The sequence below is a fragment of the Pleurodeles waltl genome, chromosome 9, assembly GCF_031143425.1.
Source record: "Pleurodeles waltl isolate 20211129_DDA chromosome 9, aPleWal1.hap1.20221129, whole genome shotgun sequence".
Lineage (NCBI taxonomy): Eukaryota > Metazoa > Chordata > Amphibia > Caudata > Salamandridae > Pleurodeles > Pleurodeles waltl.
This window is the reverse complement of record NC_090448.1, coordinates 181,019,328-181,031,840: the sequence shown is the minus strand read 5'-3', so window position 1 is coordinate 181,031,840 and position 12,513 is coordinate 181,019,328. Positions and strand designations below refer to the sequence as shown.

The window sequence follows — 12,513 nt, the reverse complement described above, 5'->3', positions numbered from 1 at the left end:
GGTAAACAGGCTTTCTGACCTGAGTGCCCGACTGTGGATTTATCTGGAATCCAGAATTCTTTTTTTGGACCTGGTGTCATATTAATCTAGTGGGTGTGTAGACGTCTGCAACTGTCCCTGACAATGTGAGGTTCAGAGCCTATCATTTGACCCAGAGGGGCACAACGAGTATACCCTTGTAGTGGACAGAGGTTTACAGTGCCCGTTCTGGGTTTAGCATGTAAAGCGCTAGAGGAAGCATACTTTGCTTTGTGGTTAATAGTGTTAACACATTTTTATTGGTGTTGGTGAGTGTGGCCTGCTGAGCTTCTCGTACAATATTCTGCTGTTATGTCAATGCACAGAACCTTGCACTAACATTCTGTGTATGTAGAGTGCACCTGTGCATGTGTAGGATGCATGCAGCCCATGTAGTAATTAGACTTCGGGTGCATGCATAATTCAGAGTACTGAAGCCAATAGGCTCGGCACAAGAGAGTACCGCTTCCCTAGAAAGTGGAATTGTTTTGACTGCATTCCTGTGACTTGAAAATGAGATCCAGACTCTGAAGTGAGAAGGATGTGGGCAGGGCCATATTTAGAGTCTATGAAGACCTTGTTAGCAGGGGGCTGCTGATTACTTTTTCCAGAGCACTGTCTTATGGTTGATGGTAATGTTGAGAGGTGTGACTGCTGCTTCTATTGTGCAAGGTGAGGAAGCTTTTAAGTCAGGCCTTTTTTCTGTCGGACTACTGCAGGGATACCTACTCTGGGAAACATGAGTTTATACAAAGGGGAGGAGCCTCAGAGTCTGAAAAGCAGTCTGAGGAAAACTCTGAGAACCATGCCAAACTGGTTCGGAAGTTTGATAGTGTATCTACCTCCTCTGTTTGAAAATGTGTGTACAGTTAGGACCCAAGCCACATCACTTTGTTCCATTTTTAAAATTTTCCGGGTAAAGTAAGGAAGTGCTCTGCATAGTACTCATAAGAATGCTGTGTGACCAGGGATGGTATCTGTTTGATTGTCAGCCTCCAAAAGGTGAGGAGACATCACCTGAAGTCTACACTTTTGGGTGGAAAAGATCAGGTTTTCCCTAGAAGCCTGAATGGTCCTGTAGTAGTGGAGACTGTCTAACATGTTTCTGGCCAAGGAACATCCAGAGAAACCGGAGTCCCTGAGAGAGCAAAGGCAGGAGTGACACATGTTTTAGATCGCCTAGTCACTCTTTGAAGTTCCTGTCAAGAACTACACAGGCCCTTTATCAGAGTGCAGCTACCATGCTGCTTGATTCTGCAGCAGAGCATGTTGGACTGCACTGGCTCAGGTTTGTATGCAACTGCCACACTACACGAATCCTGCACCAGCTATTTTCATCTGCCTACTGCTTGGAACATACACCAGCCTTATTCGGCAGCAGCTGCTAAGCTCTGTGAAGGCTGCATCACCCATTGTCAAGCTATAACTGCTGTGCTACATGCCTTTGCCAGGGCTGTTGAGCTGCACCTGCTCTACTGTGGTATTCCTGCACCAGCCCTTGGTGTGGTGCACCCTCCCCTCTAGTTCATGAGCCTAGAATTGAGTTGCAACATCTGAGGACCCTAAAGGCACTGAGTAGTACATCTGCTTCTCCATAAGGCAGTCCATGCTAAAGACATTTCCCCCATCCAGCCGCCCCTATAATTGGCACCAGAACAACATGTGAAACTGCAGCACTTGGACTGTGATCAGGAGTCAGGCAGTGCAACACAGAGGTGAGTGTGAGGATTTGAAATTGTTTTAATTCCCACTACAGTTCAGGGAGAGGTGGAGGGTGTAAAAGACTGAACTGGGTGCATATTTGAGCCTGTTATGAACAATTTCTTCACTATGGCATATGCTCCTGCCACAGTATACTTGGATTTATGAAAGAGTATCTCCCGGTGGGGCAGGGTGTAGTGCCCCAGGGGGAATCTTGACCATGGGATTTTGTATGCTTCAAATTGTGTAGCATGTATTGCAGTGCTTAATTTATGTTTAAAAAAAAAAAGAGAACCAGGCCCTCCTTAGGAGGTCACCGCAGCTTGCACCACCCATTGTCTCTGCCAGCATTGCCAATCACAACCCTGCATAACTACTAACCATCACACAACTGCACATCTGACAATTCATACTGTTTGAGGCCTTCAAAGCTATAAGAATTGCTTGTGGGCAGGTATGAGTTGTTTTTAGTGTACAATTAATTAATAAACAAGTGCTGTTCTTCTCATCCTTAAGTTACACAAACAGTGCACCATGTGGCAGCTGTCATAACTGTTGACAAGTAAGTGACTGTGCTGCGCACCAGAACCCACCAGCTCAAATTAAGCATCGATTTAGTGTTGGTGAACCCTGTGACTGCTCACTTTCACTGGGTAGCCCCTGTCTGCCTTGTATTTCCCCCCCCCCACCTCCCAAACATGTTTTGCCAAGCAATATTTAAACAGCAAACTAATTCTGGGAAGTGTATTAGTGTCCACAGTTATTTGTTGGACCACTTGCAATTTGAGGGACGTGGCTTATATTATTAAATGAAATTGATTGGCACTGATATTTTAGCCCTAATAATGTACTTTGATTAACACTTCATCTTCGTTTGTGATATGGGAAGATTGCATACTATTTTTGAAGTCCTTCTAGTCATCATCATGAAAATTGCTTTATTCGGCTGTTTTTGATTCATAAAAGTCACACAAGATATAAGAAAATATTAAATACACTAAAATACAATAAGAAACAATAAAATAAACATATCCCAAACTTTAAAATAGAGCACCATGACCCAAGAGAAACTTCATAACACTTATTACATAGATAAAAACAGCATAATTATCCGCTAAGTTACCCAACTAATGCAAGATAAAAAGAAAGGCACAACATACAAAGTGCAAGGTGCAAAAAAGCCCTAAGGTTAAAGGGAAGCCTCAGTATCTATGAGGCACCTTCAGTGCACTTATTACAAATTTTAGGACAGCATAGATGACGCTTTAATTACACAGCTGGAACAAAAAAGCGGAAGCATGGGTCTTAGGGCCAGATGTACGAGGTACTTTCCACGTCACAAACGGCGAATCGGGCCTTTTGCGACGTGGAAAATGCTATTTGGGATGTACAGACCCATTTTTGAATGGCAGAGAAAATATTTTTCCCAGGTTAGAAAGCCCAACCCCTTCATGACAAAAAGCAGCAGAAGTAGACTGTGAGACTGCCATCAAATTCTTAAAAGCATATTTTCAAGTATTTGAAGAGTATTTCTATTCTCGTGGCTCCATACTCCTGCCCCAGAAGTGGCCACGGGACACATTTACTTTTAAAAAATGCTGACGATTTCTCTCATTGGTTTATAGCCCAGTCACTTAGAAAATCTAGAAAGAGCATCTATAGTTCATTGGAATTGTATTGCTCTCACATTGAGTAAAATTTTCCAGTTGAGGTCTATGTCAAACGGGATCCCCAAGTAAGTAAAATGAGGGTTTTTCAAGATTTCCTCGCCGTTGAGTAAAAACATTTTGGTCTTGGCAAGCTTAGGGCTGCATTTCATCACAGAGGATTTAGAACGATTTACCCTAAGGGCCATGCTATCCATGATGTTTTTAAACACATCTAAAAGAAGCTGGAGGGTGTTGGCTTTTCGAGCAACTAGAACAGCATTTTCTGCATAAAGTAAAATGGGAATTTCTCCTGTGCCAACTTTAGGAATATCTTTTACCTCCCTAGACAGGTGGTCCCCCAGTGCGTTGATGTAAATTAAAAAAGGGTCCAGAAGGCATCTATGCCTAACGTCATTATCAACTGAACCTCCTCTGTAAGGTCCCCTGCCTTACTATAATGGACTCTCACTATTGTCTGACCGTGAAGTCTGCTAAGGAGGGAGCAAGGGCACTGGCAATGCCCAGATTCAACATAGGAGTCCATAGCTTGGCATGATCAACCGTATCAAAAGCATGCGTAAGGTCCATAAATGCAAGATGGACCTTTCTTGGCCCTATTGTACTTTTGGAGAATCAGGGAGAGATTTAACGACTGTTCCACAGTCCCCAGACTGAAATGAAACTTAAGTCGGAGAGCCCCTGCGTCTCTATAGCCCAAGTTTCCAGTTTACACAGTGTAACTCTGCCCAGTATCTTTACTGACTGTCCAAAAGAGAAATAGGATGATAACAGGGAGAGCTCGAATCTTCTTTTTTAAATATGGGAACAATGGCCTCCTGCTAGGATTTAACCAGAGGTCCTGATATTGTGCTTCTGAATACGTTGGTTAATAAAGGAGCCCAGATCTCTTGGAATGATTTAAAAACACCCCTAGAGACTCTATCTGGTCTAGGGGCCTTGCCCAAATGGCTGTCCTCGATTGTTAAGGCACACAGATAAGTCCCTTGCAAAAGGTACCCGCGATACCAAGGGCCCTCAGGATGCCATGCACACAAAATACTGCCTGTGGCATAGGTAAGTCCCCCCTCTAGCAGGCCTTAAAGCCCTAAGGCAGGGTGCACTACACCACAGGTGAGGGAATAGCTGCATGAGCAATATTACAGTGTTTAAGTCCATTCTTAGACATTGTAAGTACAGTGTGGCCATATTAAGTATATGGTCTGGGAGAACTCCACAGCTCCATAATGGCTACACTGAATACTGGGAAGTTTGGTGTAATAATAAACCCACACTGATGCCAGTGCTGGATTTATTACAATAGGCACACAGAGGGCATCTTAAAGAATGCCCCCTGCATTTTACCCAATCCTTTGGTGCAGGACTGACTGGTCTGTGCCAGCTTGCCACTGAGGGATGAATTTCTGACCTCCTGGGGTGAGAGCCTTTGTGGTCTCTGAGGCCAGAAACAAAGCCTGCACTGGGTGGAGGTGCTTCACACCTCCCCCCTGCAGGAACTGTAACACCTAGCAGTGAGCCTCAAAGGCTCAGGCTTCGTGTTACAATGCCTCAGTGCACTCCTGCTAGTGGAGATGCCTGCCCGCTGACACAGCCCTCACTTTTAATGGCAAGTCCGAGGAGATAATGAGAAAAACCAGGATGATTCACCCCATCAGCCAGGTCCACCCTTAAAGTGACCATAGCTGAAGTGACCCCCTCTTTGGAAAATCCTCTATCTTGTTTTGGAGGATTTACCCAATAAGAATAGGGATGTGCCTCCCTTCCCAAAGGGAGGAGGCACAAGGAGAGTGTAGCCACCCTCAAGGACAGTAGCCATTGGCTACTGCCCTCCAGCCCTAACACACCTCTAAATTGAGTATTTAGGGGCGACCCTGAACCTAGGAAATCATATTTTCTGATGACCTAAAGAAGGACTGCTGACCTTAAAGCCCTGCAGAGACGACGGAGACAACAACTGACTTGGCCCAAGCCCTACCGGCCTGTCTCCAGACTCAAAGAATCTGCAACAGCGACGCATCCAGCAGGACCAGCGACCTCTGCCGACTCAGAGGACTGCCCTGCAACCCAAAGGACCAAGAACCTGTTGTAGACAGCAGCTCTGTCTAAACAACAAAGAAACCAACTTTAAAGGGACTCCATCCTCACTCCAGACGCGCGAGTCCCCAACACTCTGCACCCGACGCCTCCGGCTCGTGTCAAGAGAAACGAACTCTGCAGCGAGGACCCCCAGGTGACTCCCACGACGTGGACACCCTGAGATGACCTCCCTGCACCCACAAGGCGACGTCTGCAGAGAGAATCCAGAGGCTCCCCCTGACCGTGCCTGCCCGGTAACAAAGAACCCGATGCCTGGAAGAAGCACTGCACCCACAGCCCACAGCCCCCAGGCCCGAGAGGAGCTAACTACCAGTGTAGGAGTGATCAGGAGGTGGCCCTCATCATTGCCCAGTCAGAGGCTGGCCCGAGAAGTCCCCCTGTGCCCGGCCTGCATCGCGAGAGTGACCCCCGGATCCCTCCATTGATTTCTATTCAAAATACAACACCTACTTTGCACACTGCACCTGGCCGCCCCTGTGCCGCTGAGGGTGTATTTTGTGTGCCTGTTTGTGACCCCCAAATGTGCTCTACAAAACCCCCCTGGTCTGCTCCCCGAGGACGCAGATACTTACCTGCTGACAGACTGGAACCGGAGCACCCATAGTATCCATAGGCACCTATGTTATTTGGGCCCTACTTTGACCTCAGCACCTGACCGGGCCTCTGTTGCTGGTGCTGGGTGTTTGGGGTTGTCTTCAACCTCCAACGATGGGCTGCCTATGCCCCGGAAACTGAACTTGTAAGTGCTTTACTTACCTGCTAAACTAACTTGTACCTCCCCCAGGAACTGTTGATTTTTGCACTGTGCCCACTTTTAAAATAGCTTATTGCCATTTTTGCCAAAACTGTGCACCTTACTGTTTTCATTCAAAGTTCTATTCTTACCTATACCAAGTACCTTACAATTTATGTACTTACTTGAATTCTGAATCTTGTGGTTCTAAAATAAATTAAGAAAATCTTATTTTTCTATATAAAAGGCTATTGGCCTGGAGTTAAGTCCTTGAGTGTGTGTTCCCATTTATTGCCTGTGTGTGTACAACAAATGCTTAACACTACCCTCTGATAAGCCTACTGCTCGACCACACAACCACAAAATAGAGCATTAGTATTATCTAATTTTGCCACTATCAACCTCTAAGGGGAACCCTTGGACTCTGTGCACACTATCTCTCACTTTCAAATAGTATATACAGAACCATCTTCCTACAACAGGGGATCACCTTATCAAAACCCTGGGTGGAAGACTGCTCTTTAGAGCCAAATTCATTAGAAAAGTGGACCACCTAGTCTTTACTACTAATAACTATTCTAGTCCCACCATAGTAACGTAATTTGTTTACTGGCTGCGACCCCTTTTTTTGGGAGGGTTTGATAGATTGGGTTAATTTTGTAAAATAGGTTGTGTTATAGAAATACTTTTCTGCTTGCTACCTGCAAACTACATTAGTTAAGTCACTAATTTCAGAGAGTTATGTTAAGGTTTGGAGTTACCCTTCCTGTTATGCTGGTCTTCCAGTTAACCATTTCTCACTTCCGTTTTTCTTTTTCACAAAAGCTTTTAAGATTGTTAATTAAAATCAGACACCCACTACAAAGGAAACATTCATAGACATTTTGAGGAGAATGTTTATTTTTCAGAATTCCTTAATGGTTTTAGTTTGTACTTCTAATGGTCTGGGTGTTTTCAAATGACCAAGCAATGTCTTGGCATGGGATTTGCACATGGGGGAATATTATCTGGAGGCTATGGCCTCATGACAAACCAATAGGTGAACTAGACTATTTGTGGAGTGTGATATAAACAAGACATATGAAGATAGATATGTTTTGTGGTAAAAGAAGGTTGTCATCTGAATTGGGGAAGGGCTTCCTTCACAGTGCAGCATAGAGAAGACTTTACACATTATATGAATAACACAAGTGTGCAGGATACCCAAATATATAGATTTGTCGTTTAAAAGTTTTCTTTTAATTGGTTCATTAACAAGTTTACAAAACACAGTAGAACTTAACACGTAATAATTAGAATCGGCAAATGTACTTGATCATTATTTTTGCAGTATTTTTGGTTGACAGTTTTCATCTCTTTATTTCCAGTAAGTTAATACATTCTGGAAAGTGCGTTAGCCTTTAAAGAAGGCTTTCTTGATCAGCCTCATCCTAGGAGAGGGGTTTTGCTCAGCCAACATCAGTATTGTCTTTTGATAGCTAGTTAGCTTCATGCTAAGGTTCTTAAACTATAAACTAATAGAAAATGTAGTAAATTCAATAACTGATATGAGAAAATTCAGAATACTTTAACTTGGGAGGTCACACTCAGGAGACACTCCAAGGATCCCTAGACTCTGGGTTCCTAATTATACTCTGTGCACAAACTTGCATATTTTCTGAGACTGCACAGCTGATAGCTGTAGATCATGTGTTATAAAATTATGCTTGTCTTTTTTAGGATTCATACTTAGGTTACAGTCACTGCTAACAAAGGTTATTTTCATAATGTAGCATGTAAATTTATCATAGACCTCTACATAGGATTGGGTATATTCCCACCCCTCTGCATATGTTCAGAATTGTGACTAATTTCCTTATAGTAGGACATAGCATTCCTCCTACACCTGCAGGGAGTACCTGTCTTAAGTGGTAAATGCATCTCAGTATTAACATACCTTGCTTTAGATTTGTGTATGGTAGATTTGAGATCGGGTTGATCCGTTTTCCTTTTGATTTATACAACTGCCCCTCATTCAGATAGGTTTCATTCATTTATGAAATATACACCCATTTTGATATTCATTGATAGATTACTAGACATTGTATCATAATCCAGACTTACTATGCACGCTTCATTAAAGGTACATTTATAGCTTACTTTTAAGTTACCAGTGTGTGGTTTATTTCACAGAGAACATATATCTTTTCAGTAAAACTGCAAGTTGTATGTGATATATTTGACAGTATCTTTTTAAAGTGTTAATGCTATTCTGGTTTTAATGTCCACGTGTTTATCACGCTTCGAAGTCTATGTAAGAGATGAGTAAGAATTTAAGCAAGTTGCAAACTGTCCATCCACAGACCATAGTTTAATTATTTTATGATTGGGCTAAAAAGTAAATAGTCCAGTGGACCAAGTATTGATTTATTTCACCTGTTGGCATATTCTAAGATCAAGAGCTGCTGGGTTCATCATTACAACTTCAGTGCTAAAGGTGTGCAGCCCAAAGGAGACTCCAATGTGTCTCTGCAGATCTTCCATTTGATCAGTGGAGTAATTCCATTTTAATTGGTCCTATACGGTAATATATTGTCTTGTTTTTCCATAATTTGCACCATTAGTATGGATATTATGGTTCTGTGGAGATTGTGGTAGTCTGGTGCTAGTTTTCCACATTTCTGGTGCCCCACTGGCATTGTTCCCTCTCCATTCTTTTTTAAAGTGTTTTGCTCCTTGTACATGAAATGTTACTTTTGTTTGGTAGCAATTGCTTGATGTGATTCAAGCTTTTAAATCCTTAGTAGGAGGAATGCATAGCCTCAGGTTTGTAAGGCGATGTTATCCTGTGCTGCGGTAGGTGCACCTTGACCTTTAGTGGTCTTGCATAACCTGAGTAAGCATTATTTTATGTTGAATGAGAAAGGTAGCTGTGTGTGTAGGGTAGTAACTCAACTTGTAGCCTCATAGAAGGTCTTACAAATGGTACTATTCATTGTGCTACTAATAAACTCAGAGTAGTGATTGAACAGAATAATCATGCACAGTTTCTTTCCAAAGTCATCTGTTACCTTGCAGGCCTTTGGTATCATTTCCTTGTCTTTTACATACATGGTTCAGGCCATTACGATGCTCTGTATTTCACCTTTGTTACATACTGGAAACATATAAGATAAACTAGATCCATCATTATGACTATGTTGGCAACGCCTGTGATAATGTTGTATAACAAATGACTTACTTGATCTTTAACCGTGATTCGCGGTTCCTGGAGTTAACAGATGACTGAATCACATTCATTATGGCAGTGGCGTAGATGTGTTTAGTATTGCTTAACTATTATGATCTTGAATCCTATCATGTTGACATGAACATTTTATATTTATCAATCAGGACCTAATTTCTGTTAGTCCTTTAAGAACCAATTCCTTCAAAGATGTTTTTTGTAGTTGACTGATTTGTGATTGTCATTATCCTGACACTTTTCTCTTGCTTATGAAGGAGGTGAAGAGTTTGGATGCAACATCTATTTTGAATTTAAATCAACTGTAACATTCTGAAATTGTAATTTTAATGATGTAACCATGGTGGCAGTACCCTTTGTCCTGGTGCCGACAATATGACCAAAGGAATGCTGCAATTTATATCCGCTATTGGCTATCGCTCAGGCATATTTTTTGTTGTTAATCTACATGCCTCTGTTAATGGAGACCAGCCATATGCAAAGCAGTCATGGCCCTGCTGCAATAAGAACAGCCCAGCCTAACTACAAGACCTTGGTCCCCCTCCAGAAAGGAAACACAAGCAACTTTTCTGTCAATGTGGGCAAAAAAATAATCAACTTGGATATGGTAGTGAGTAATTACCTATAGCAGGGACTAATTTAAACATTACACCCATTACTGTTTTGTTTGTTTCTCTGCCATAGACTGTTGGCATACTGAGGCATGATCCTGTGCTCACTGTGCTAGGAATCAAGCTGTCCATATTGGAGCAACACAAGCCTAATTTGCATATGGGTGATCTCTACCTAGTGTGCCATAGTGGGCAACAAATGATGTTCTGGGACGTGGCTTAACGAATTAGCATTGTTTGAGTTTAAGTCAAGCACTCCATCCATTACTCTTTTATTTTCCCCTCTTCCACCCGTGGTCGCTTTGAGCTTTGAAAACAAATGCCATTATGAACACGGTTATGACTGAAAATATATTATTATGATTGGGGGTGTAGAACTGACTGCTGTTGGACACAAGTTCTATAAGCCCCTGGTAGTAGACCGATGAGTCTGGCCTTCAGAAATGAAGGACGATCAAGTCCTCCTATGCACCTAAGTGGAGTACACCGATTTTAGCAGATTGTCAGTGATAACAGTATCTCGCTTCGTGAGGTTTCCCAGACTTCATGTATTGTGAAAATGCTCTGAATATTCTTACCAAATACCAGTCATGAATAATACTGCCTGTTGGGGAACCACGTGTTACTTGTACTTACTAATAGGTCAGAACAAGATAGCTGGTGGTAAATGGTTCCAATTCAGTCTTTGACACTAAAATGATCAATCTGGATTCAGACCTGTGGTAATTTAATTTTTGGGACCTCTATGGCTTTGGTCTGTTCTCCTCAAGAAGGGGATGTTCTCTTTCCTAGATAAATGTAATACTCACTGCATCTGTGTACAGGGTGCTTAGGGTTCGGTCTTAGGTTTTGTTTAGCATTCACATTTCCCCTTCCTTGTGGCCAGTCGCATATGATCCTGAAGTTCACACCTTGTGAGACTGATTACACCACATGAAAAATAACACGTCGACGTAGGCTGTGATATAGGCAAAACTACAAGGAATCTCAACCATAGGATCAAAAGAGAAATATAAAACCATGACCACGTTTTTCATTAAAAAAGAAATGTTAAACCAAGAAAATGTTTTGTATTTCTTTGACTACTTCAAGACTTAAAATAGTGTTCTAAAATTGATCTAAGAATATACAGTAGACTTGCCTGGTGCCTCCATTATGATACAAAAAAAACTTGCCATTCTAAAAAATAAAAAAGATTCCACGCTTTGTGACTAGCCTCTACACATTATAACCACTGCTTGATATTTATTTTAAAAATATAAACTATTCCAGGATGAGGCAACAAACCATTGGCATTAAACTATTTCTGAACTCGACTCTAAGATGATATAAAAGAGTATATAAAATGGTTGCTGACTCCTTATTCGTCTGTAAATGTATTTGGTGCAATAGAGCAGGTGCTGTATTCACTTAAGGTTTCATCTAGAGTTGCACAATTACACGAAGATACCTTGCTCCTGCTTTAAAAAAAAAAAAAAAAAAGTATTTCTTAGGTGTGTTCCTTTTTTACTCTTCTACTGTAGCTATTATTTCATCAAACTACATATTTTCACTTTTCTGATCTCTCCTTTTTGTCACCTGAAAATACATTTGCTTTGACAAGTCTTTTTTTGTCAAAAATATATTTTCTATATTGTTCCAGTTTTGAAAATGCTTTAATGTGGATATTAATATTGTCAAAATAGAAAATAAAACACAAAAGTAAAAGTAGTCACGTGATATGTTTCTTAAGTATGTTATTTTCAAAGCTGTTTATAAATTTGATTACAGGCAGTGCGATTTTTAGAATACTTAACCCTCAAACCTTTTAGAAATGGCATTTTCTTTTTGAAAGGGATGTTGTTGACTGATATTTATGATACAGGTTTCTTCATGTATGTATCCTGTGAATCTATAGGCAGGAACACCGGTTTCCTAGCTATACAGGCTCTTGTCAATAGCCATATTCTGCTGGAAAGTAGTCAATTTGCATTCTCTTTGGTTATAATCATCATGTTAAATATTCCTGTGACCGGCCAAAAATTCTGCTGTGAGGTAGTTCTAGGTCTTCAAAAATGGATATGTCTAACTTAGTTGAGACTGTTGCTCCCTAGAGCATTACCATTCCCACCAACACCCCAGATGCAGTACTGGCACTTGCTTATATACTTGCTGTAACACATTTAGAACCGTGGCATTAGCTGAAATGTTTCAGCTTTCTTTGCATATAAGTGTGTTTAATACAAATATTCGTACACTGCCTATCAAAATTATAATGAACACTGTGGAAAAAAATAGGTTATTAGCTGGGAAAATGGGAGTCCTTCCCAAGTAATAAGTCCAAAATCTCGTCAGGCCCAACACACAAGAACAGTAAATAAGCTGAACGGAACTCCAGTAACTATGACATAGAGAAGCCACTTAAATTACAAAAAGTGTTTGATGCATTTAGCCCTACCAAAACAATTAAAAAGTCAAAGTATA

The 12,513-nt window shown here is 41.4% G+C and overlaps 1 protein-coding gene across 4 annotated transcripts in view; it reads left to right on the top strand.

Annotated features, from left to right (window-relative positions):
- PTPRG (protein tyrosine phosphatase receptor type G) overlaps window positions 1–12,513 on the top strand; it is a 1,030,330-nt gene that overhangs the window by 742,898 nt on the left and 274,919 nt on the right. The gene's annotated exons all lie outside the window — the stretch shown is intronic.